Raw genomic sequence first — 27500 nt, forward strand, 5'->3', positions numbered from 1 at the left:
GCTCAATCAGCCCCTTCCTGTTCCACTTGTCCATCCATTCAGCACTGTACTCCTCCGGATAGTCCTTCGTAGCTAGAGGAGCTGATGGCGCCCCTGCTAGTGAAGAAGCAGGCGGTGCCCTTGCAGGAGGAAAAGCTGGTGCTGGAGCGAGCTGTGCGTCCCCAGCTGCACAGCTACCAGCACTCGCTCCCCCCAGGAAGCGGATACCAGACGCTGTCACTGGTTTGAGGGAGGAGCATTTGACCCACGACCTCAGTGGTAGCAGAAGCCAAGGGTGGGTGGGCTCTATGAAGCCGGGATGCTGCGACACGAAGTGCAGGAGATTGAGTCTCGAAAAGCTGGGTGGGTGAGGTGGGCGGAGTTTGAGACTTAGGGGGCGGAGCATTTTGAGGTACGAGCGCCGTCACAGAGCCAATTAAACATGTAATCTGGGGTACTCCTGTGTAGCCTTTTGGTGTCTAATGAATGTGCACACAAAATAGATACAAAAATCGACAGTCAGAACTTTTAAAACATGTTAGACCAGTTGATCTGACGTCTCTTTTCTGCTCTGCCTCCCTCTCCTGCGTGGAGAGGTTATTAGGTGACCACAGATGATGCACTAGCTGTTCAAAGTCGGGACCCGGGGTGGACCACTCATCTGTGCATCAGTTGGGGACGTCTCTGCACTGCTGACTTGTCTCCACTGAAGATGATCCTCTGCTGGCTCCACTATGGACTGGACTCTCACACTATTAACTAGATCCACTTGACGTTCATTGCACCGGTCACCCAGGAGGGGGGACCCCAAATCTGCGGTCCCCTTCAAGGTTTCTCATTGTATCCCATTGGGTTGAGTTTCTTCTTGCCCTGATGTGGGATCTGGACCGAGGATGTCGTTGTTTGAGAAACTTGTGATTAAGGGCTGTATAAATAAACTTTGATTGATTGATGATGGTTTCCTGACAGTTTGCTGTTCACAGGTTCATTATTTCTTTGAATGTTATACACACTTGCAGTAGTGTTGGGTAGCAAGACTCAATGGAGTGCACAGCTCGTCCGAACACCTGCCTGGCACACGTCCTGTTGTGTGTTCCTAAATTTATCAAATGAAATAATTCAGGGGCTTCACGGTGGCAGAGGGGTTAGTGCATCTGCCTCACAATACGAAGGTCCTGAGTAGTCTTGGGTTCAATCCCGGGCTCGGGATCTTTCTGTGTGGAGTTTGCATGTTCTCCCCGTGACTGCGTGGGTTCCCTCCGGGTACTCCGGCTTCCTCCCACCTCCAAAGACATGCACATGGGGATAAGTTGATTGGTAACACTAAATTGGCCCTAGTGTGTGAATGTGAGTGTGAATGTTGTCTGTCTATCTGTGTTGGCCCTGCGGTGAGGTGGCGACTTGTCCAGGGTGTACCCCGCCTTCCGCCCGATTGTAGCTGAGATAGGCTCCAGCGCCCCCCGCGACCCCAAAGGGAATAAGCGGTAGAAAATGGATGGATGGATGGAAATAATTCAGAGTAAGATATTGTATTGTGTGCCTACAGAAACTGACTTTTTTGTTCTTTAGATACACTTTCGCTGTATTTTGACCACAATGTTAGTTGTGTTCTTCCCTTATTTCTTTTTTCCTAAGACGTTTTTTTATGTCAAATTTAAAAATGTCAATGTACACAAGATTACGATACACTGGCAGTTATTAGACAATACCCCAAAGTCAAACAGGACATAACTACAAGTTTGTCAAAGGGCATAAAAACATTTTGTATTCATTTTTTAAATATTTTTTTTCTCCAATCTTTCAATTAACTTCAGCCCTAAACAAAAATACTAAACATATGTTTTCTCTTTTTATTTTAACCCTTTGAAGGCCTTTTGATCACACAATACCACAGGTTTTCATGAGTGTATATTTACATAACATGAAAAAATTCACTTATTTAAACCTGTGACATTATTTGATCAAAAAGCCTTCAAAAGAGTGCACATTTAAAAAAACATTACATGTTTGATATTTTTGTTTAGGACTGCAGTATATTCAGAAATTTGAGCACAAAAAGTCAAATATATTATGAGTTCAAAATGTTTACACTGAATTCCATTAAAAAACTTAAATACTTTTATGTCCCGTTTGACTTTAAAAATTATTAAAATTAGAATGTCCCCAGAGGGTTAAGTGTGCAGGAGTAAATGGCGTGAAGTTGTATGGCACTTTGAAAAGTTTAGGAACCACTGATTTAGAGAATAAGAATTTAAATTTTAAAAAAGAAAACTCCAAAGGAGTCAGTGCCTCACCACACATAACTTATCTCAATAAATTAGAATATCATTTATATCAATAGTTCAATTCACACAGAAGATAAACTCTTGTTTTCTATAGATTCACTACACAGAGTGAAATATTTCAACAAAGCATTTCTTAATAAGTGTGGTGAATGTTGTCTGTCTATCTGTGTTGGCCCAGCGATGAGGTGGCGACTTGTCCAGGGTGTACCCCGGCTTCCGCCCGATTGTAGCTGAGATAGGCTCCAGCGCCCCCCGCGACCCCAAAGGGAATAAGCGGTAGAAAATGGATGGATGGATGGATGTGATAACTATAGCTCATAGCTTAGTGATTTTCCAACTGTAGTACGTGGGCTCCAACTAGTGGTACGCCAAATAATAACTTAATTAAATATTCAAACACAGTGTTACTGTTTAAACTGTGTGTAATGTTACAGTGGCCAAAAATATGAAATCATGAACATCTGCCTCTTTAAAAAAAAATGTTTAGGCCTACTACACTATTGTATTTTAAATGTTGGTCATTATGGTGGTACTTGAAGACCCAAGCGTTTTGTGAAGTGGTACTTAAGTTTGAGAACCAACTTCATAGCTACTAAAAACAACAAATTTAGTATCTCATAAAATACGAAAAATTGTCCAAAAAATGGGTTTGTGCCCTATTTAGCAAATTACCTAGATCAGGAGTGTCAAACTCATTTTAGCTCAGGGGCCGCGTGGAGGAAAATCTGTACACACGTGGGCCGGGCTATTAAAATCATGGCATTAAAACAAAAAAATAAAGGCAACTTCAGATTGTTTTCTTTGTCTTACTTTGGCCCAAAATAGAACAAACACATTCTGAAAATATTACAATAAGAATATAGGAAAAAAATACCGGCAGCGGTAAAGTTTAGATCCATGAAGGAAAGAAGAAAGTGAATGAATGTTTATAACTGAATACATTTACATATGCATAAAAATTTGTTTTCTTTTGTATGTTTTTAATGAATTAAGTAACGTTTATGACAACATTTTTCCAATTAATATAGCATGTGAGATATAATAGGATAATGCATACATTTATCATTTGTTTAAAAAACGATTACAAAAATGTATTGTGGGATCCCATTTATATGACTTGATGGGGTCTCAGACCCCATTTTGAAAATCCCTAGCACCAACACTGATGTGTGTAAAACAGCAGCAGGCGGCTGTGGCCTGTGGGCCGGTTCTAATACTAATCAAATATCATCCCGGGGGCCATAGATAATTCATTCACGGGCCGTATTTGGCCCGCAGGTCTTGACTTTGACACCCCTGGTCTAGATTGAACTCCTGAACTCAAATAACTGTCACACTGTTTTCTACTTTATTGAAATGCACATATATAGCACATCAAGCATTTACAAGCCTATTTCACTGTAATGTAATATAGTGAAAGAAATGTTAATTTATAAAGAAATGCAGAGCGCACACAAAAACAATTATGCCCCATTTATCTTTGTACTGACTTGCCTGCACAGGAGGAAGACGCACTCTGCATAGCTGATGACACCTGGAAAGGTGAGACGAATTAGACAAGAGACAAAAAACAAGATGTTCCTTTTCTCCATAATGTGGCGTCAAATGGTGTCACTTAGTTTGCTCAAGGTGTTTACAGATGTTCAAAGTCATGCATCCAAGATGAAGAAACAGTGCACGCCTTCAGACAAGAGTAATCTTCTCACACTGACTGATAACATCTTAAAAGGTGCCTCTTGACTTCGAGCTTGGTGTTCCCCTCACACAAACACAAGCTGACCTATTTGGACACAAACCCAAACAAATTTAAGGCCTACGGCTTCTGATCGTGTTTGGGTAACAAGGTGTAATACATTCTCAAGTGATGTGTCACTGATTGAGAATGGCCGATTCAGGTTTTGTGTCGTGTCCTTCAGCTCCCTTTGTTGTGTGACACAGAGATGGGAAGAGTAAGTGTCAGGAGCCATCTAGGGAGGATTCTCTCCTCTGCCTCTGAAAGCATTCCCAAGCTTTTGTTTGCCCGGGAAGATAGAGAATCGTGCAAAGATAGTTCTGGGTGACTGATTCTGGGTTGCTGTGGGAAAAGAATTCCGCTTTGACTTCCAGGTAAAGGAACACTTCAAAGTAACTGTTTTTGGAGCTAACCTGCTATAATGTTGGTGTGGAGATCAGAGAGGCACATCCAGTTGCCAAAGTTCACCTGAGAGTTCGGCACACCAAAGCGGCGCTCCGTCTTCTCACTCTCTGGCTGGGACTCTGGCAGGTATGCCCCTCTAATGACAACACATCTCTGCCTTCAAAGCCTTTAAAGCTTAAATGGGTTGAAGAGAGAGAGAAAAAAAACTTTTAAGATTCCAACCATGTCTCACCAATACCACACACCTTCACTCCTGGCGGGACCCCCCCACCACCACTCACCACCACCCACCTTTCCTCCCACCCACCAGCTCAGCCTCAGAGCTCAAGTAGATGTTGTTAGACAATACAAAGAATTCCACAGAAACACTTCATGCAGAGTGGCAGTCCCGGAGATGTAATCCAATGCCATTCTTAGGCTTCATAATGTCCGCAGTGATCGGGGGGTGGCCGGTGGGACAAGTCTCGACATAGCTGGGTTCAAACAGCTCCCTCATTCTTTAAAGCAACGCTTTGTTCACAGATCAATCCAGTCCTTTTCCCCCTGACAAAGCTGCAACGTTTAACAGCAGGATTAAAAGCCCCGAATCCCAACACTGGCACTTAGCTAAAGCAACACACGGGAGAGCAGGGGAGTGAGATCTGATGCTCCACTGGCTCGCCTCACCCACTGAGAAAAGGGTGGAAAAATTCAACCTGGTCCACCTTGATTTTTTTCATGCGGCCTCACTTTGTTTAAGGAGTGCAATGATACGGTGGCCGCCGAATGTGTAGCAACATCCGAAAGCTGCAAAAACAGAAACACCACACAACACTTTTGACAAGAAAATGTTGACAATTAAAAATGCTGCAATCACATAAACAAATGCTAAAGAGAAATGCAAACCCAAAAATCGCACTCATGAGAGTAATGCTGCAAGTTCACAACAAAATAGAAGTAGTGCCAGACCTGAGTCCATAGCCGTAACTCCCATTGAGGACACCGAGGTCTTGTCCTCTGTATTTTTTTTAAGTGATAAGAAGAAGATGATAGGACTGACAGCAAATATACTTTATGCGGGACATCGCGTGCGCTGTACAACACAATGCGGTAGATCATCCTCTCTCAATATACAATCTTTGGTCATGCACAGCTGAACCCGCTACAACGCAAGACAACAACGTAACACAATCTCAGTGTTATGTGGTCGTGGAATCGTGATGCCGGAGGTCGTCTTTCCAAGATGCAAGTGAACGTCAGGAAGCAGTTTGCAGGTAGAAAGAATGATGTATTCTTAAATGCAGAGCAAAATATGCTGCGCGGTGCCCACGGCACAGAAAACAAGAACGGGTTAGCCAAAAGGATGCCAGTCAAAACACGGACTAAGAGCATGAGCGAGAACGTAACCTTGTTGCATGGGTGCAAACCAGTGACATGCGGTCACTGGAGGCCATCATGGAAAGAAAAAAAATGTAAAAAGAAAAAAAATGTATTAAATTATTATATGTATTCAGTGATTATACTATAAAGTTATTTTCCATTTAACTTCACCAGTTTTAGATTATTTTTATTCAAAATCGCTGAATTTTCACATTTGCCATTCAAATACTGAGAAGAGACGGTGCAGTGATCAGCAGCCAGTTGAGGCACGTCACTCAGTTGTGCCTCAACATGGATTGCGGACTCGGCTAACTGCTGGCCTGCTGTGTAGTGAGACCGTATTGCTATATGAACTATATTATACATTTCCATAGTTTAGTTAGCTGAGGTATATAATGTACAGTGTATTTGGTCAACAACTATATGTGTGTAAAGTATTTCTTGTGCTGAGCAATCATAAAACTGCTGCAAAGACGCACTGTGTGAGGCTCGCAGTAATCCCGCCTCCTGGTGCCGGTTAATGCACCCCCGCCGCAGAATGCAACCCCCAACGGGAGCGCCACACCAACCAAAGCCCACACCCAAACCTTTCACGTGCAAGACCGAATCCACCCAAAAAAAGTCACTTAACAAGAAGCCAAAAAGTGCAAAAACAACAATGCTCGCGCCGGAGGAGCCGTGAACAACTGAAGGGACACAACATTAGGTACACCTGCAGACTGCAGCACGGATTTCATATTTCATTCATTCACAACTCCTCCAACACGAACACCACTGTTCCCGCACTTATAAGTAAAGGTAAGACCATAATAACGTTTTTTTAATTAAATGTGCTTTTTTGTGTGCTACAGTTTGTATGTGTAAAGTTAAAGTTTAGTTAAAGGACCAATGATTGTCACACACACACTAGGTGTGGTGAAATTTGTCCTCTGCATTTTACCCATCTCTTGATCACCCCCTGGGAGGTGAGGGGAGCAGTGGGCAGCAGCGGCGCCGCGCCCGGGAATAATTTTTGGTGATTTAACCCCCAATTCCAACCCTTGATGCTGAGTGCCAAGCAGGGAAGAATCCTGGTATGAGCTATTAAACATAACCCGTTAACTGCTGCCAATCAAATGGTGAATAAGATACTCTTTAGGGTTCATATGTTTGTAAATCTGACTGTGATGAAGTCAGTGCCTCACCAGCCATGAACCTCACCGCACGTCACTGGAGCAAACAGAACCACCAGGCCGAGTGAGGCCAGAGGAGGGATTAAATAGCTTTCTGATTAGTGCCTGGGAACAGGTGAGCGTCCCGAACACTAATCAGAGGCATGTGAAAATAATCAGCACCCATGACAACCAAAACACACAAACTCAAGGGTACTGAAAACAGAACTGAAACCACAAGTGAATCACAAACGCAAACAAACTATGATCCGGGCAACTGATCCTCACACTTAAGGCGTTCAATCGATTCCAACTGGACTGTTTGGTTTGTCTTAGAGTAGGCTTCATCAGTTAGTGCTCATAGACTTAATATCTCTTTGTCTTTAAAAAACTGCTCTACCATTAAAATCAGCTGCTCTATAATACTGTAAAATATTAAAATAATGATTTTCCTATTTTCTGATGTTACAATGTTGCATCAAAATCGGTTCATACATGTGGGCATGAGTTTGCATGCAGTTTCTGAAGTCTGCGTCTGCAGGATTTTGCAGACTGGCTACAGTTGTGACATCACAGCGAGGTAGACGTACTTATTTGGAAATTAAGGCCAAGTCCACACACAAACACATACTTTTGTCCTTAAAAACGCACACTTTTGAAAACGCTGCCCAGGGTGAAGAATTTCAAAACTCTGTCCTATAGCTCAGTGTTTTTCAACCACTGTGCCGCGGCACACTAGTGTGCCGTGAGATACAGTCTGGTGTGCCGTGGGAGATTATGTAATTTCACCTATTTGGGTAAAAAAATATTTTTTGCAAACCAGTAATTATAGTCTGCAAATGGTGTGTTGTTGTTGAGTGTCGGCACTGTCGAGAGCTCGGCAGAGTAACCGTGTAATACTCTTCCATATCAGTAGGTGGCAGCCGGTAGCTAATTGCTTTGTAGATGTCGGAAACAGTGGGAGGCAGTGTGCAGGTAAAAAGGTGTCTAATGCTTAAACCAAAAATAAACAAACGGTGAGTGCCCCTAAGAAAAGGCATTTTGATTGATTGATTGATTGATTGAAACTTTTATTAGTAGATTGCACAGTGAAGTACATATTCCGTACAATTGACCACTAAATGGTAACACACAAATAAGTTTTTCAACTTGTTTAAGTCGGTTTGATTCATGATACAGATATGTATTATTTTCATAATACAGTCATCACACAAGATAATCATCAGAGTATATACATTGAATTATTTACATTATTTACAATCAATCATTGAAGTTTAGGGAAGGCTATGCAGAACGAAACAAAAACTGAACTGGCTACTAAGTAAACAAAAACAGAATGCTGGACGACAGCAAAGACTTACTGGGGAGCAAAGCCAGCGTCCACAATGCACATCCCAACATGACATGACAATCAACAATGTCCCCACAAAGAAGGATGAAAACAACTGAAAATTTCTTGTTGGCTAAAACAAAGCAGATGCGGGAAATATCGCTCAAAGGAAGACATGAAACTGCCACAGGAAAATACCAAAAAAAGAGAAAATGCCACCAAAATAGGAGCGCAAGACAAGAAGTAAAACACTACACACAGGAAAACAGCAAAAAACTCAAAATAAGTCAGGGTGTGATGTGACAGGTGGTGACAGTACACCTACTTTGAGACAAGAGCTATATTGATGCATGCTTGGTTATGCTTTAAAGTCATATCCAACAATTGTGACTTTTTACTGTCAACTGAGTTTTGTTTTTTAATGATTTCTCCTGGTGGTGTGCCTTCGCATTTTTTCAACGGAAAAAATGTGCCTTGTCTCAAAAAAAGTTGAAAAACACTGCTATAGCTTGTTCTCGTCAGATGACATTACAGTTTTACATTACAATGGTAAACAACACTGACTTGCTGGCTTCAATGCAATGTTTAAATGCAAAAATACTGCTATTTTCACTCAACATTGATGAAAAGATGCCTCAAAATGGGCTTTGAAAGACGCTGCTGCGACACTCTCCGCTTATGCTGAAACCCTCCAGCTGGCGCCAACGACAGTCAGCTGTGTTGTATAAATGTGTCCGACCTCCAGCTGATGAGGCAACTTTGACAAGCAAGACTTTTTGCTTTGTGTCATAAGAAAGCTGCAACTATCTTATGTATCTATTTAACAACAGATCATGATTATTTGCAGATTATAAATGTAAATGGATGTGCAGCGGTGGATAAGAGCACAACCATATTTAAAACGAGACCGTGTCTCAGTTGGTAGAGCAGCAGGGCCAGCAACTTGAGGGTTCCAGGTTCAATTCCAGCTTTCGCCATCCTAGTCACTGCCGCTGTGTCCTTGGGCAAGACACTTTATCCTCTTTGCTCCCAGTACTACCCAAACTGGTTCTTGCTCAGTGGCCTTGTGGTTAGAGTGTCCGCCCTGAGACTGGAAGGTCATGAGTTCAAACCCTGGCCGAGTCATACCAAAGACTATAAAAATGGGACCCATTACCTCCCTCTTTGGCACTCAGATTCAAGGGTTGGAATAGGGGGTTAAATCACCAAAATGATTCCCGAGCGCGGTCACCGCTGCTGCTCACTGCTTCCTCACCTCCCAGGGGGTGAACATGGGGATGGGTCAAATGCACAGGATCATTTCACCACACCTAGTGTGTGTGTGACTATCGATGTAGATAGTGGTTTTCTCTGTGTAAAGCGCTTTGATTCTTTGGAGAAAAATCGCTAAAATCACTTCACTTCACTTGGTGACTAAAAAAAACCCAAGATGTATCCTGGGCTCCTTGTTAGAGTGCAGATGTTAAAGATAATGGTCAGTTTATTGCGCACACAACATATAACTATACTGATGATTAATTGGGTTATAATTGCATTAGAGTTTGTTTTATTTCATGCAGCAGCACACACAGGCTTTAGGCACTTAAAACATACCCGGCATGTTTCCTGGGCTCTTTGTTAGTGTGGGCCGATGTTAAAGATAATGTACACTTCATTGCACCAATAATATATCACCATATTGATGGTTACCGTAAGGCACACCAGATTATAAGGCGCACTGCCGATGAATGGTCTATTTTTTGTAATATCTTTTTTCATATATAAGGCGCACCGGATTATAGGGCGCATTAAAGGCCTACTGAAACCCACTACTACTGACCACGCAGTCTGATAGTTTATATATCAATGATGAAATCTTAACATTGCAACACATGCCAATACGGCCGGGTTAGCTTACTAAAGTGCAATTTTAAATTTTGCGCGAAATATCCTGCTAAAAACGTCTCGGTACGATGACGTTCAGCGCGTGACGTCACGGATTGTGGAGGACATTTTGGGACAGCATGGTGGCCAGCTATTAAGTCGTCTGTTTTCATCGCAAAATTCCACAGTATTCTGGACATCTGTGTTGGTGAATCTTTTGCAATTTGTTCAATGAACAATGGAGACAGCAAAGAAGAAAGCTGTCGGTGGGAAGCGGTGTATTGCGGCCGACACAAACACAGTCGGTGTTTCATCGTTTACATTCCCGGAAGATGACAGTCAAGCTTTACCATTGGCCTGTGGAGAACTGGGACAACAGAGACTCTTACCAGGAGGACTTTGAGTTGGATACGCAGACGGGGTACTGTGAGTACGTATGCAGCTGCGGCTTCCAAACATTTGATCGCTTGCCCGTACGTGCGTGCCGCTATGTGCATGTCACGTACGTAACTTTGGGGACTTTGGGGAAATATATGTGCTGTATGAACTTTGGGGAGGTGAACGGTACTTTGGGCTGTGGGATTGAGTGTGTTGTGCAGGTGTTTGGGTTGTATTGGCGGGTTATATGGACGGGAGGGGGGAGGTGTTTGTTATGTGGGATTAATTTGTGGCATATTAAATATAAGCCTGGTTGTGTTATGGCTAATAGAGTATTTATATGTCTTGTGTTTATTTACTGTTTTAGTCATTCCCAGCTGAATATCAGGTCCCACCCGCCTCTCATAGCATCTTCCCTATCTGATTCGCTCCCACTGCCCTCTAGTCTAGTTTACTGACAGATATAAGTAAGAACTTTACACTACTTTTTATTAGAAATGGCAACAGCGAAGGTTGAATGTCCCATAACAATAAGATAGAGAAAAAGAAGCTTATCAACTACATTGTTGGCACGGACTACAAAGGCGGACTCGCACAATTTTTCATGATTTATGCAGATCCCAAATACAGATCAACAGGAACCAGAAGGTAAGAAAAGTTGCTTTTGCATAATATTGAGAAACAAAACGCCAGATAATATGTCTTACCTCATACACAAACCATAATAATACTCGTATGTTGAAGCACAGTACAATCCATCAAGCGGTGCAGATTCGTAGCCTACCAAAATCGTACTAAAACATTTTGATAGATTTTTGAGCGCCGTGTGTAATGTTCTATATTTTCAGTGGAACATATAAAATGTTGGTGTTGTTTACTTGAGTCATATTGCCAGCATATTGCAGTCTACACGTAGCTCTTGTTTTTGAATGCCATCTACTGGTCACACTTATCATTACACCATGTACAAAATAAAATTGCTTCGAGGTCGGTAAGCAAAACTAGAATTATTCCGTACATTAAGCGCACCGGGTTATAAGGCGCACTGTCGAGTTTTTGGGGAGAAAAAAGGATTTTAAGTGCGCTTTATAGTCCGGAAAATACGGGAATTGTTATAATTCCACCAGTGTTGGGTTTAAAAATGGCACATGCGCGTATGTGCGCTCTACGCACTTAAAAACATTCATAGTTTGTTAGTGTGGGCTGATGTTAAAGACAAGGTACACTTCATTGCACATGTAATACATCACCAGATTGACGATTAAATGTGTTGTAATTCCACGAGTGTTGGGTTTAAAAGCGGCACATGCGCATTTGTGCGCTTTAGGCACTTAAAGACATTCATAATGTTTGCTGGGCTATGTGTAAGTGTGGGCTGATTTTTAAAGATAATGTCCATGTCATTGTTCATCTAGCATATCACAGTAAACATTATCACATTAACAGAGGCGTGATGGCACCAAGTCAGCTGTGGCTGCTTTTCTGGGCTTCTGATTGGACAAAATGTGCATGACAGCTGGTGCATGCGTTTGTGTGTAGACAGAGACTATTTTGAACATACAAATCGTTTTAACCTCGGATACGCGTTTTTTTTTTAAGTATCCGTGTTTGTGTGGACATGGCCTATATAAAGCTATCAGCCAGAGGGGAAGGAGCTCTATATGAGGCCAGCTGAGTTTGAGTAAACACAAGATAAGGAAGGGTAAAGTATTATTTAAATGTAATCTTGGCATGCACACAATAATATTGCATGGAGTGACATACAGTAAATTCTGCTTTTTATGCAGCTCGGAATCCATCCAAGAGTGTGCAGGTGTACCTAATGTGATGACCAGGTGAATCTATATCATTTTTCTGAAGTTTATTTCCGACCATGTCTGGAAAAAATGATCGGTGACGTTGGTTGTGAAGATATATATTCAAACAGTGTATACTTTCCAAAAATAAATTATGATACTTTTGAGAGGGTGAGGCTTGGTTTCATTTACAATCTGGGAAGACCTCTACAAAACAACATTATGCAGACCTATGCATTAAGAAGGTCATACTGTAAATGTGAATGTGGAGCAAAACATATCCAGAACTTAGTTTGACCACGAAGAAGTGTTTTAAATGTAGACTAAAATCGTCATAGCTCTCCTTCAAAAAAACGACAACACTTAAATAGCTGTTCAGTAGTTCAGCAGTACATTGCAGCTCATTACCTGCGAAACAACAGCAAAGCCAACAAATAGCTTTGTTAAAATTAAATACCAAAGAGAATGTTCAATTTGGGTATTGTATTTTTTTTTTGTTCCTAAATTCCTAAATGTAATGCAACATTACGCTCCTCCCATTCTCAATCCACAACACTTTGGGGCCCGTGGGCAAATCAGTGCCATTTGAGTTCCTAAGATGCAAAATGTATAAATGTAGGAAAAAAGACATGTAACATAATAACTTATACCTCAGAAAGGTTCCATCCATCCATCCATTTTCTACCGCTTATTCCCTTTGGGGTCGCGGGGGGCGCTGGAGCCTATCTCAGCTACAATCGGGCGGAAGGCGGGGTACACCCTGGACAAGTCGCCACCTCATCGCAGGGCCAACACAGATAGACAGACAACATTCACACTCACATCCCCACACTAGGGCCAATTTAGTGTTGCCAATCAACTTATCCCCAGGTGCATGTCTTTGGAGGTGGGAGGAAGCCGGAGTACCCGGAGGGAACCCACGCAGTCACGGGGAGAACATGCAAACTCCACACAGAAAGATCCCGAGCCCGGGATTGAACCCAAGACTACTCAGGACCTTCGTATTGTGAGGCAGATGCACTAACCCCTCTGCCACCGTGAAGCCCCTCAGAAAGGTTCAATAAGTGATTTACAGGACCTATTCAACAGCCACGTTGTTTTCTAATTCTTTCAGTTGTGTTGTGGGCATGCAATCTCAGCACAGTCTTGTTACCTGCATATTTTTTTTTGTATGTTAATAATTCATATTTATAATATTTTTATAACTGTAATATAGTAAACGTCAATTTTGCCAACATGTCAGCATACTTGCCAACCCTCCCGATTTTTCCGGGAGACTCCTGAATTTCAGTGCCCCTCCCGAAAATCTCCCGAGGCAACCATTCTCCCGAATTTCTCCCAATTTCCACCCGGACAACAATATTGGGGGCGTGCCTTAAAGGCACTGCCTTTAGCGTCCTCTCTCATCTGAAATGGTTATAGATAAACTGTTATACATAGGTTTATCTATAACCCATAAAGTAGGCAGGCACAGAGCTATTTCTCAGCATGTGTTTATTCCAGCCGGCACGTTAATACACTGACACACAACATCCGGATTCCCATCATGCATCGTTTCAAAACTACGGCAAGTAGTAATGTCCAAAAACATAACAGAGACGAAGCAGAAGAACGAAGAAGAGACATGGCGACGACGAGTAAGAAGAAGTACGCTTGCAAGTTCCAAAATGATTGGAAAAAAATATTTCAGTTCATCCAGGACAGCTCATACCACTTATAAAAGGGGTATGCTGCCTGCAAATTTTGTAGATCAGACTTCTCCATTGAACATGGAATTCGGAGGTCTCAAGGTTGGCAAGTATGCATGTCAGTAACATAATGCTATGTGGCTATATTGTATTTACTAATGCTATGCTAAAAACGCATTGCTTTTTCAGTCCTCTGACTCAAATGATGAAATATTAAGAAACAGGAACTTTTTACAAAAATTATGTTACCTAATATTGGGCCAATACACAATTACAGTCGTTAAATATGTACAATATATTATCAGATTTAAGGTTAAAAAACAAACGGATATTTAAGTTTATTTTATCTGTTACAACATGTAAATGTCAATGATTTGATGGAATGGCCCACATACAGTATGATAAAAAAAATAAATGAGCAGTGTTTTTTCAAATAAAGGAACCCCGAGGGGGCGTGGTTAGGTGTCGAGGGGTCACGAGCAACAGGGGAGATGTTCATTATTTGGTTCTAGTATACGCGTTAATATTCATGTTTGTACGATACACAAACCTGCAGCTATGACGCAGCAGTGTTCAATCTAATCAATAGGCTTCCTGTTCTATACAGTACACAGAAACACGTGTACAGAGCTCACATAGGCGAAGAGTTGGATAAGTTTGTGACAGGAATGAAAAGAAAAAAGGACATCAGTGGAAAAGGAAAACAAGGGATGGCGTGGCGCAGTGGAAGAGTGGCCGTGCGCGACCCGAGGGTCCCTGGTTCAATCCCCACCTAGTACCAACCTCGTCATGTCCGTTGTGTCCTGAGCAAGACACTTCACCCTTGCTCCTGATGGGTGCTGGTTAGCGCCTTGCATGGCAGCTCCCTCCATCAGTGTGTGAATGTGTGTGTGAATGGGTAAATGTGGAAGTAGTGTCAAAGCGCTTTGAGTACCTTGAAGGTAGAAAAGCGCTATACAAGTACAACCCATTTATCATTTATTTATGATGATAACCAGAATAAAGAGACCCAGAAGTACGACAGAGCATACGGAGACTTTAGATTCACCGTAACTACTGCAGGAAATTAGGAAAGGCCTACAGTATATGTGTGTTATGCCATTCTACTACACTTTGCAACATCATTTCTTCTACTGTTTCCGCAATGAAAACAAAGTACAGATCCCAATTTAACATTAAAGGGGAACATTATCACCAGACCCATGTAAGCGTCAATATATACCTTGATGTTGCAGAAAAAAGACCATATATTTTTTTAACCGATTTCCGAACTCTAAATGGGTGAATTTTGGCGAAATAAACGCCTTTCTAATATTCGCTCTCGGAGCGATGACGTCACAATGTGACGTCGCATCGGGAAGCAATCCGCCATTTTCTCAAACACCGAGTCAAATCAGCTCTGTTATTTTCCGTTTTTTCGACTGTTTTCCGTACCTTGGAGACATCATGCCTCGTCGGTGTGTTGTCGGAGGGTGTAACAACACGAACAGGGACGGATTCAAGTTGCACCAGTGGCCCAAAGATGCGAAAGTGGCAATAAATTGGACGTTTGTTCCGCACACTTTACCGACGAAAGCTATGCTACGACAGAGATGGCAAGAATGTGTGGATATCCTGCGACACTCAAAGCAGATGCATTTCCAACGATAAAGTCAAAGAAATCTGCCGCCAGACCCCCATTGAATCTGCCGGAGTGTGTGAGCAATTCAGGGACAAAGGACCTCACTAGCACGGCAAGCAATGGCGGCAGTTTGTTCCCGCAGACGAGCGAGCTAAACCCCCTGGATGACTTGGCTCACACCGTCCCGAAGATGATCAAGAGAAGAATATCGACCCTAGCTTCCCTGGCCTGCTGACATGAGGGTATGTCTCCAGAATATATTAATTGATGAAAACTGGGCTGTCTGCACTCTCAAAGTGCATGTTGTTGCCAAATGTATTTCATATGCTGTAAACCTAGCTAGTTCATAGTTGTTAGTTTCCTTTAATGCCAAACAAACACATACCAATCGTTGGTTAGAAGGCGATCGCCAAATTCGTCCTCGCTTTCTCCCATGTGCAGTGCAAACTGGGCTCACTGCAGCCACTAAATACAAGAAGAATCTTCTCCTTTTTTGTTGTTCTTGTAGATTCACTGTGCATTAAAGTGATGGAAATTTGTATTGAAGTTGAAGCTGTTTGTATAAAAATGTCTTTTGAATAGACTATAGGTTCAGGGAAAGTAAACGATAACAATAAGCACTCTCCTACCTTCTGACAAGCTACAATATAAGCACATTTTGCAAAAAAATTTAAATAAATTAAAAAAAGGCGCGACCATGGCATAAAACGCAAGGTGACTGCACATATCGGCCGCGTGTGGGGACGTTCAATCCATGCAACGATTTCGGCTGGATAGTGAGACCATCATTGAGCTATGCGACTTTTTCTAGAAAAAACGTCACACTATAAAAACAACGAGGAGGTGATTAATAAGCGCTTTATTGAACACATGATCAACAAGAATGTAGCAAGTATAATAACAAAAACATGCAATCAATATTAATTGAAGCGCTATACAAGTACAACCCATTTATCATTTATAATTTATTTTTGACAATTCATGTCAAACTGTCAGCTGTCACTCCTTGACACACACACACACACACACACACACACACACACACACACACACACACACACACACACACACACACACACACACACACGCTATGCAAGCCCCTCATATGCGTTACGACTTCATAAACTTGTGTACTAAACAGAACTCTTACAGGGGCCTTACCATGCAAAACCAACTTTTCTTACCTATAGGTATCTTAGGTATCTGCTGTTGTGTATTTGGGATCTGCATAAGGTTCAGAGATTTGAAATCAAACCATGGCGGCATGGCAGAGATATTTATAAAATAATATTGGCTTCCTTACTACTTCCACCAAACGAGCTGTTTGGAATGTGCACAATTGGTAACGTCACACATTGGGGAAACTGTCAGCGGATTATCCATATATGGTACACTGTAAATGTACACAGAGTGCTTTGCGCGCCTCCGCCATTGTAGTTTGCGCTGGAGTCAATAAGCTCCTTCTTTTTTGCTATCCTCTTGTTGGGAGGCAGACTGGGTCCTACATGCACATGCATCCTCCGCTGTTGCGCTAAAAACTACAACAAAGTGGGCGAGGAGAAGACGCAGTCGAAGTGAAGGCAGTAAATAAGACCGCCCACAAAACAGCGCATCCAAAAAGCAACTTGAAAACGGTCTGTAAAACATAATCTATGCAACGTTATGACCAAACAACCACGGTTAAATGTTATGTCAGTGATTCTCAAACGTTTTTCACCAAGTACCACCTCAGAAAACACTTGGCTCTCCAAGTACCACCATAATGAAACAACATTAAATACAGTAGCGTAGTAGGCCTAAGTATTCATTAAAACAAGTCAGGGTTGTTTTTTTTTTAACAAGTTTTTAGAATATCTTTTGGGCCACTGTAACATTACACGCAGTTTGAATAGTAACACTGTTTGAATATAGGAAAATAAATCACTGTACCTTAATCAAGTGGTTCTATGGCATACCACTAGATGGAGCCCATGTACCACTAGTGGTACATGCAGCACAGTTTGAGAATCACAAGCAAGTGTTTTAAATGTAGAAAAAAAAAAATAATGATCACAGATAACATCAGGGTGGATACACTAAAAATGTCCTTTGTGTTCTTTGATGTTTCCCTCTTACACATGTTTATGTGTGCTATGGCTGTGAGGTTTTCTTTTTCTTGGCCTCAGTCTGGACACCCTCTCCAGGGCCCCACGCTTAGACTGATTTTTATTTTTTTTCCTCAATCCCTCCCTTCCCCCCCAGCGTTTACCTGTTTATCACCTTTTTTGTACCGAAAGTTGGCAGACCCGTCAGCGGTCCGGTTCTGTCTCCCTGTAATGTTTGTCTGATCTTGAATGGGATTGTGCTGAAAATCTTAATTTCCCCTCGGGGATTAATAAAGTATTTATGATTCTGATTTTGAATGGATGGCACAACAATGGGCCTCAAGATCGTGTCACAATATCTCTGTGCATTGAAAATACCATCAATAAAATGCTGTGTGTTGTCCACAACACACAACTGTCCATAGAACAACCCCACAGCCACCATGGGCCATTACATCCACAACCACACACCCACACGCTGTCAGCCATCTGCCGTGGACACTAAAAACCAAGATTCATCCCATAAGAGAACAACTCTCCAAAGGGCCAGACACCATTGAATGTAAGCATTTGCCCACTCATTTTGGTTAAAACAACAAACTGGAGTCATGTCGACACACACATGAATCTTACCTATCTTACCTTTTCTGTGAAGATGTCAGGTGACATAAAATGATAAAGTTCCAAGTTAGTTTCCATTCTGTGAAGATGTCAGGTGACTTAAAATAATAAGGTTCCAAGTTAGTTTCCAATGTTTGTTTGTATTTCTAAAAATACATTTCAGTGGCAGATTTGATGACATGTGAATGCAGAACCAGGAAACGAAAAGTGAAAACCATGTTTACGTGGTTACCCATGTACCCTGTGTATCACTGCGAACGCATTCCAATGGCCAATAAAGTCAGAGATAAGAGGTGGGTGTCGTAAAACACATGGCAACCATAATGACGTTGATAACACTGGTAATAACCAGGATTTGACACATTTTAAAGCCGGCATGGAAATCTGGAATAATGATTGGTATGTGAGTGCTCGCCACCGCCAAAGTGAATGACACTGCTCAAATATTAAATTACCATCTAACACACACTCAGATTGTAACCCCACATGGAACAACGGAATAAGGACAGCAGGTCAGAAACAAATCACAGAAATCGAAATGGCTCATCATTACATTTATGGCAATGCTGCTGCATCGTTTAGTCGTTCAGATGTCAAGTTTGTTGCCACATAAATGAGCCATAAAAGTGGGGTTGCTGGTAAAGATGTCTATCTTTATGCAGGTGTTATGACTGAAGCGTTTCAAGCCTCGACATATTGTCTGATGACTCCTACGAGCACTTTTCAACGACATGACCCTATTTATTACATATATCCATCTGTGAAAAAGATGTTTGGAGAAGTGCAGGTGCAAGGTGATCTGCTGAATGCTGCGTCTGTCAGACTAATGAGATCAACAAAAATGAAAAGGCGAGCAATTGACTGAGGAAGAATCGATAATATGGAGCAGAACATTCTGTTGTTTTTTTCTTTGAATGTCCTGAATCAGACCTAATCTTCAAATATTCTTCCAAAATATTCTGTAAAAGGTCAAGAGGTGCCTTTAGGACAGTAAATCTTTGCAACCGGAAGGAGAAGTCGAAGGTATTTATCTGATAACTGGACTGAGGCGTGATTAGGCAAATTGCTACTGAGCAACTTGGCCACATTATCTACAGAAAAACGAAGATAATACCACTGGCGCTGTCCAATACAAGCTTTACTGTCAAAAAAAGCACACTCTTCCCTTTTCCACTAACGAAAAATAGCCTGGGGCAGCAATATATAACACAGCATATCAACTTTTCAAAGTGTGTATCTTTTTTCTATTTACTTGTTACAACAACATAATACAACAAGTTGCATTCATTCTGTGATGCTGCTCGTAACCCAAAACATTCGTACAGTGGTGTCTTGACTTACTTACTGATCTTATCAGATATGAGCGGTCTCTCGGCCTATTGTTATACTTTAATCTCTGAGTCTGCCTTGACGAAAAAAACTGAGATTTTCTACATTGTTTAAAACGTTGACAAATCCGTTAAATTTAAAGGTTAGAAGGTTGAAATTATTTGGCTACATAGTTTTGAACACGGTTTTTCTTTAAAATGGCATCATGGCACTTTTTGCAAAGTTATTTGAAATAGGAGATAATCATTTATTATACACTTTTCCCCACTACCATTGTAACACATATTTTTAATATACTGGAAACCTGACATGTTATTGTCATGACTTGGACTTTGGCTTGGTTTGTTCTCCCGAGGTGCAAATGAACATTTGGACCAGACATGGCGTGAAGGTGAAGACATTATTTATTTTACACTAACAAAGGAACAAAAGGCGCGCTCAAGGCGGATGTACAAAACTTGACTAATGAAAACAAAAGACTTGCACGGGGGCAAAAAACTATGAACAACAAAAAAACACTAACTGTGGCAATAATAAACAAACTTACTTTGCATGGACATGAAGTGCGCAGAGGTGGACAGAGTGTGACAGGGGGCATAAATGCGGGGATGTCGTCAGGACGAACAACAGAAAATGAAAAGCTTAAATAACAGACATGATTAACGAAAACAGGTGCGTGACTCAAAACGTGAAACAGGTGCGTGACGTGACAGGTGAAAACTAATGGTTGCTATGGTGACAAACAAGAGTGCACAATGAGTCCAAACGTGGAACAGGTGAAACTAATGGGTAATCATGCAAACAAGACAAGGGAGTGAAAAGCCAGAAACTAAACAAAATATGACTTAAAACAAAACATGATTACACAGACATGACAGAGCCCCTCCCTTAAGGACAGATACCAGATGTCCATAAAAAAATTAACAAGAGTCATGGGAGGGCGGGAGGGGGACATGGCGGTGGGTCGCCAGACCACGTGTCCCCGTATCCACCGGGGCAGAGTTAGGTGGCGGCGGCGAGTGGAACGCCGCTGCAGCAGGCGAGGCGGGCTGGGAGGTGGGCGCACTTGGCGTGGCGGGCGACCATGTAGCGGCCATATCCGTAGCCGACGAGGAGGCAGGCGTGTCGTCATCGTGGCAGGCGTGGCTTGGCGTGGTGAGTCAGGCGGTGAAGCTCGGCGTGGGTCTTGGTCTTGGCGTGGGTCTTGGTCTTGGTCTTGGCGTGGGTCTTGGTCTTGGTCTTGGTCTTGGCATGGCGGGTCTTGGTCTTGGCATGGCGGCACTTGGCGTCTTGGAGCTGCGACTGGCGGCACTTGGCGTCTTGGAGCTGCGACTGGCGGCACTTGGCGTCTTGGAGCTGCGACTGGCGGCACTTGGCGTCTTGGAGCTGCGACTGGCGGCACTTGGCGTCTTGGAGCTGCGACTGGCGGCACTTGGCGTCTTGGAGCTGCGACTGGCGGCACTTGGCGTCGTGGAGCTGCGACTGGCGGCACTTGGCGTCGTGGAGCTGCGACTGGCGGCACTTGGCGTCGTGGGTCTTGGTCTTGGACTTGGCGTGGAGGGTCTTGGTCTTGGACTTGGCGTGGAGGGTCTTGGTCTTGGACTTGGCGTGGAGGGTCTTGGTCTTGGCTTGGCAGTGCTTGGCGGCGTGGAGCTGGTACCGGAGCTTGGCATGATGCGGCTAGGCGTGGTGCGGGTACTGAAGTCTGCCGTGGAACTTGGCGTGGTGGAGCTGGTGCTAGCCTTGGTGCGGCAACAGGTGCTAGCCGTGGTGCTGCGACAGGTGCGGCGACAGGTGCTAGCCGTGGTACAGCGACAGGTGCTAGCCGTGGTGCAGCGACAGGTGCTAGCCGTGGAGCTGCGACAGGTGCTAGCCGTGGAGCTAGCCTTGGAGCAGCTAGCCGTGGTTCTAGCCGTGGTGCTGCTACTGGTGCTAGCCTTGGTGCAGGTGGAAGTGGCCTAGCTGGAGGTTGCGGCTTGGCAGGCCAAAAGACCGGTGGTGGTGGCCGTGCTGGAGGCTGTGGCTTGGCAGGTCGGAAGATTGGTGGTGGCGGCCGTGCTGGAGGCTGTGGCTTGGCATGGTGATGCAGAGCCACCCCACCTGATCAATTCCCAGCCCTAGCCCCCCCCTCAAGGGGCGGATACCAGATGCGCTCCCTGCGGTCTGGAACTCCCTCTAGGGGTGGGCGGAGGGAGGACAGAAGGGGGGCCGAAACTTCCCCTTTATTTTGGCCACAATGTTTTTTTTTTATCCCCCACCTGGGGTTGTGTGGGCGGAAAAAAAGAAAAAAATTGTGACGGGGCGGGACTTGAGTCTTGGGGGGCGGGGCATGAGTCTTGGGGGGCGGGGCATGAAATTTGGGACGTGGCTTGGACTGATTAGACCTAATTTCTAAAAACATGTTTTGATAATGTTTTATCAAAGACATGGCATTAGAGTTTTTTGCTGGGGGCGGGTGATCTAACGAAAAAGTATTGAAAAAAAAATCCTGGGCTGTGATGTCATACTGGGGAAAACTTATTTGCTGACGACATCTGTCATGACTTGGACTTTGGCTTGGTTTGTTCTCCCGAGGTGCAAATGAACATTTGGACCAGACATGGCGTGAAGGTGAAGACATTATTTATTTTACACTAACAAAGGAACAAAAGGCGCGCTCAAGGCGGATGTACAAAACTTGACTAACGAAAACAAAAGACTTGCACGGGGGCAAAAAACTATGAACAACAAAAAAACACTAACTGTGGCAATAATAAACAAACTTACTTGGCATGGACATGAAGTGCGCAGAGGTGGACAGAGTGTGACAGGGGGCATAAATGCGGGGATGTCGTCAGGACGAACAACAGAAAATGAAAAGCTTAAATAACAGACATGATTAACGAAAACAGGTGCGTGACTCAAAACGTGAAACAGGTGCGTGATGTGACAGGTGAAAACTAATGGTTGCTATGGTGACAAACAAGAGTGCAAAATGAGTCCAAACGTGGAACAGGTGAAACTAATGGGTAATCATGCAAACAAGACAAGGGAGTGAAAAGCCAGAAACTAAACAAAACATGACTTAAAACAAAACATGATTACACAGACATGACAGTTATAATGCTTCCACCACAAGTACTGAATGGATCTAAGCACATCCCTCGAAACACAAGGAACATTTTTTGTGGGTGTAATCACACTTCTTAACCACTAGTTACTGTAATGTGAGAGACATAATTAATTTATATCCAGTATTTTTGCATAGTGTTCTTTTAAATTGAAAAATCTGCCAACAAACGACTTAAATGCAATAAACAATGAGTGTGGTGGGTTGTTATTGCTACAGAGAGGTGTGCAAATGTGGTTTTAAAAACATTTTGTGTCGATTCTCTGTGTGTAAATGTGCCATAGCACCACTAAACCCTTAAATCAAGATAGATTATGTGGTTATGTAACTTCAAATGCATGGATTCTTCAACGTCATTTTTGTTCAAACAAACCAAACCAAGAATACCGTATTTTTCGGAGTATAAGTCGATCCGCAATATAAGTCGCACCGGCCGAAAATGCATAATAAAGAAGAAAAAAAACATTAGTCGCACTGGAGTATAAGTCTCATTTTTTGGGGAAATTTATTTGTTAAAACCCAACACCAAGAATAGACATTTGAAAGGCAATTTAAAATAAATAAAGAATAGTGAACAACAGGCTGAATAAGTGTGCGTTATATGAGGCATAAATAACCAACTGAGAACGTGCCTGGTATGTTAACGTAACATATTATGGTAAGAGTCATTCAAATAACTATAACATATAGAACATGCTATACTTTTACCAAACAATCTGTCACTCCTAATCGCTAAATCCGATGAAATCTTAAACGCCTAGTCTCTTACGTGAATGAGCTAAATAATATTATTTTATATTTTACGGTAATGTGTTAATAATTTCACACATAAGTCGCTCCTGAGTATAAGTCGCACCAAACTATGAAAAAAACTGTGACTTATAGTCCGAAAAATACGGTACTGATGCCACCCCTGGGCTTCCTTTCGCTTATATGGCATGCACGAAACACCTCACCAGGTAGGTGTCCAGGAGGTATCCGAACTAGATGCCCAAGCCACATCAACTGGCTCCACTCAATGCAAAAGAGCTTAAGACCGTAGGTGAGAGTAGAAACATATATCGATAAACATTTATCCATGAAAATATGGAGAATCTGCCACAGGGGTGTTCCACGGAGAAGCAGCTGGAGGAGATACCATAGAAGTCCACTCTCCAAGGTAAATGATGTACATAATTATTACATTACTTCATAAAGCTACTTTACAGTAGTTGTTGATATTGTATTGTTTTATAAAATATTTCTTATGGCTAATGTCTTTGTTGTATTTTTTAAAGGCCATGTTTCATGCTAAAATTGTGGTGCATTTGGAAGGAGCAAACACTGAGTAAATTGATTTAAATTAATTTTAATGGGGAGCATTGAAGTTAAGATACAAGAGTTTTGAGTAACAAACTCGGTCATAGAACCAATAAAGATCGTAAGTTGAGGTATTACTGTATCTCAAATCAGTCTTGCCTATTGAAATACAATTATTCTGTTCTGGGCCCCTACAAAACACCACAATTTTAACATGTAACAAACTAGTAGATAACGAAAGTTGTATAAAAAAACAAGCCATACAATAAAATGTACTACGAATAACTACAGTAGTTTTATAGATTCATGTCGTAATATTCTACAGTATTTACCTTGGAAAGCAGACTTTTACAGTATCTCCACCTCTATGGACTATTTCTCCTTCAGTATAGTGCAGATTGTAAAGTGCTGTGCTTTGACAGCTTTGCCAAGTCAGCTACACACACACCTCAGTCATGTTGTTTAACATTGTTTTTCTTGGATTCAATGAATATCATCCACTTCTCCTCATAACTGTTCTTCACACTCACTTTTTTCATAATCATGTTTAGACAAATACAGTTTTGTCTGTAGCTATTAGTTAATGCTCGCCAGTGAGACACCGGATGTTTTGATAGGATCGAATAGGGTTCACTCGAGCATTCACCACGTCAACTAATGTTGGGGAGGTATCTGAAGTTGGCTCGTCACCAAAATTTCTCACAATTTAAAGCAAACAATTAGCAGAGAGGCGGCTTGTATATCAAAAAATCTGTGCGGTGGGGCACTCCTAAGCCAATGAACCACTGTATAACAGACAGAAGTCCAGTGTGTATGCGTAAGAGATGCCAGTTAGTGTGGCTGTACAACAGTATGTTGGTTAAGCCTCGCAGTATGACATTTCTCTGCTGTTTATTGTCTGATTAGCAAAAATATTGATGTCACACTTACAATAAAGACATTTCACAGGCTGTACAAAGTCATGCTGTGTAATAAATATTTCTGTAAACATTATTGGCCAGTTTATGAAAGATTGCACAATCACAGGGTATATAGGCTCGACTCATGCAGCCTAATTTCTGGTTTCTGCCCCGTATTTGATCAATAAATGTGCAAATTCAGCAATTTTTACTGAAGAGAATGTTAAAAAAGATTGAAATTATAAGGAAGATACATCAGTTTACAGGTTTGTAAGTTAATTAGTAATCAACAAAACACAGAAAAACATGACCAGGTTTTGATAAAACCTTCAGGAAGTGATGACTCCCCCTGATCACACATCACTGTAATAAATCACATGTACATAAGTATTTACAGCCTTGCTAAGACTAAGGTTGTAACATAACAAAATGTTGAAAAAGTAAAGGGCTGTTTTTCATGATGCATATCAAACAACTAATTAACCTAACATGAATGTTTATGGACTGTGGACTGATTTTTATTCACACTGCAGATTAATATTTGTAGTAGTTCACAATTGAAGGCTGTCATTATTAATTTGACAACATCCTTCTGACAAGTCACCGTTGACAGAAACTATAGTGAGCTGTTTATAATGTATGAACATCAACCCTGCATTAAAATGTGGATTTTGACCGTTCTTTTAAACATTTTTTTGTCATTTGGTGAAATAAATAATGGCGTACATGTCTTGGATTTGGAAGAATACTCACTTTTTGTTTCATTCAGCTCGACTGATTCAATGAAGTGGAGCGTAGTCAAGTCGAGCGGACCAGGCAGAATGTGCTTTCATCGGAAGCCAGGTACACATCTCTATTGCGCACACCATAAGCCAAAGACTATAAACACACACACATGAAATATTAAAAATCAAAACAGGAACAATATTCTCAGGGTGCTGCATTTTAGTGAAATACGTGGCAGCTCATCTTGTCACAAAAAGACCCACTCACACAAAACAAAGAAGGCCTTGCTTGAATTGGACAGGGTGCACGTTGTGTCGGCTCTATTTTTCATCCCTGTGCAGTAGATAATGTACCTACAAATGTTCAATCCCAACCAGATCAGAGGGCTGGACTGGTGAGGACAGAATGGATCTGTCTGTCCTGGGGCACAGCGCCAGGTCCATTGGGCACAGAGAATGCATGCCCCCTCCACTTAACCATTAATCCCTCCTAACTACCGGTAACTTCCCCCACCAGTCATCAAATGTGAGCGCTGTGTACAAGAAGTCACCATGGCTGTGTAGTAGTTAGCTCTGTCCTTGGATGATGCATCAATGCAATTCAATAGCAAATACTGATCTGTGACTTGCATGATAGTAAATTATGTTTGTAGTACTGCATTGTGTCTCCATCATTTAGCTGAACAATGTGACCACAATTTTAAGAAGTGGGACACTTTTCTGGCAAGTTAGTTTATGTTTTGAATTAGTAAAACTTGTTTTTGTTCTACTAAACCAGGGGTCGGCAACCCAAAATGTTGAAAGAGCCATATTGGACCAAAAATACAAAAACAAATCTGTCTGGAGCCGCAAAATACAAAAAGCCATATTACATGCAGATAGTGTGTCATGAGATATAAAGTAAATTAAGATGACTTAAAGGACACTAAATGACCTCAAATATACCTACACATGAGGCATAATGATGCAATATGTACATATAGCTAGCCTACATAGCATGTTAGCATCGATTAGCTTGCAGTCATGCAGTGACCAAATATGTCTGATTAGCACTACACACAAGTCAATAACGTCAACAAAACTCACCTTTGTGCATTCATACACAACGTTAAAGGTTCGGTGGATAAAGTGAGACAGAAAAAGAAGTGGCATAAAACACGTCCTAGAAAGTCGGAGAAAGTTATACAAGTAAACAAACTACGGTGAGTTCAAGGACCGCCAAAATTAGTAGGACAAAACGGTGCTCGCCAAATACTCGAATCAGTGAAGCATATTTAATATAAACAGTGTGCTTTATAATAATTAGGGAGGTTCGTGTCATGTTTGTCCTCCTACAGAAACCATGTTAACACAAAAAATACATATTTTTTCCCCCTCATCTTTTTCCATCTTTCATACATTTTTGAAAAAGCTCCAGAGAGCCACTAGGGCGGCGCTAAAGAGCCGCATGCGGCTCTAGAGCCACGGGTTGCCGACCCCCGTACTAAACTGTCATTTAGTGACAACATGTGGTGTAGGTTGTATCAACATGTAAATGCGCATCAGTATTCATAGCACTTTTTCCACATCTTGTGTTCCAGCCTTATTCCAAAATTGATAACTTAATTTTTCCTTCAAAATTCTAAACACAATACAATGAAAAGAGGAATCATTTTTAAAACCGATCAAATATAATAGCGTAGACATTTTAAGTCTGTGAATATTCTCATTCATATCCAGGCCAGGGCATTGAATTGATCGCTACTGGACTGTATGTTGTCCTAGAAAGACGTTATGCCTCTTTATCAGTTCATGCTCAAGACTAAGTAGGACAAAGATTAGATCAGGCTAGAGCTGTCCTATCTAGT

The 27500-nt window shown here is 42.0% G+C and overlaps 1 long non-coding RNA gene across 2 annotated transcripts in view; it reads right to left on the reverse strand.

Moving 5' to 3' along the window:
• Positions 1-25806, reverse strand: part of LOC133575087 (uncharacterized) — a 42720-nt gene extending 16914 nt beyond the window's left edge. For both annotated transcript variants that reach the window (XR_009811460.1, XR_009811461.1), the window contains exon 1: positions 25682-25806. This is a non-coding gene — a long non-coding RNA (uncharacterized lncRNA). The remainder of the gene's footprint in view (positions 1-25681) is intronic.
• Positions 25807-27500: the final 1694 nt, after the last annotated feature.

This window comes from Nerophis lumbriciformis, linkage group LG35, assembly GCF_033978685.3.
Source record: "Nerophis lumbriciformis linkage group LG35, RoL_Nlum_v2.1, whole genome shotgun sequence".
Lineage (NCBI taxonomy): Eukaryota > Metazoa > Chordata > Actinopteri > Syngnathiformes > Syngnathidae > Nerophis > Nerophis lumbriciformis.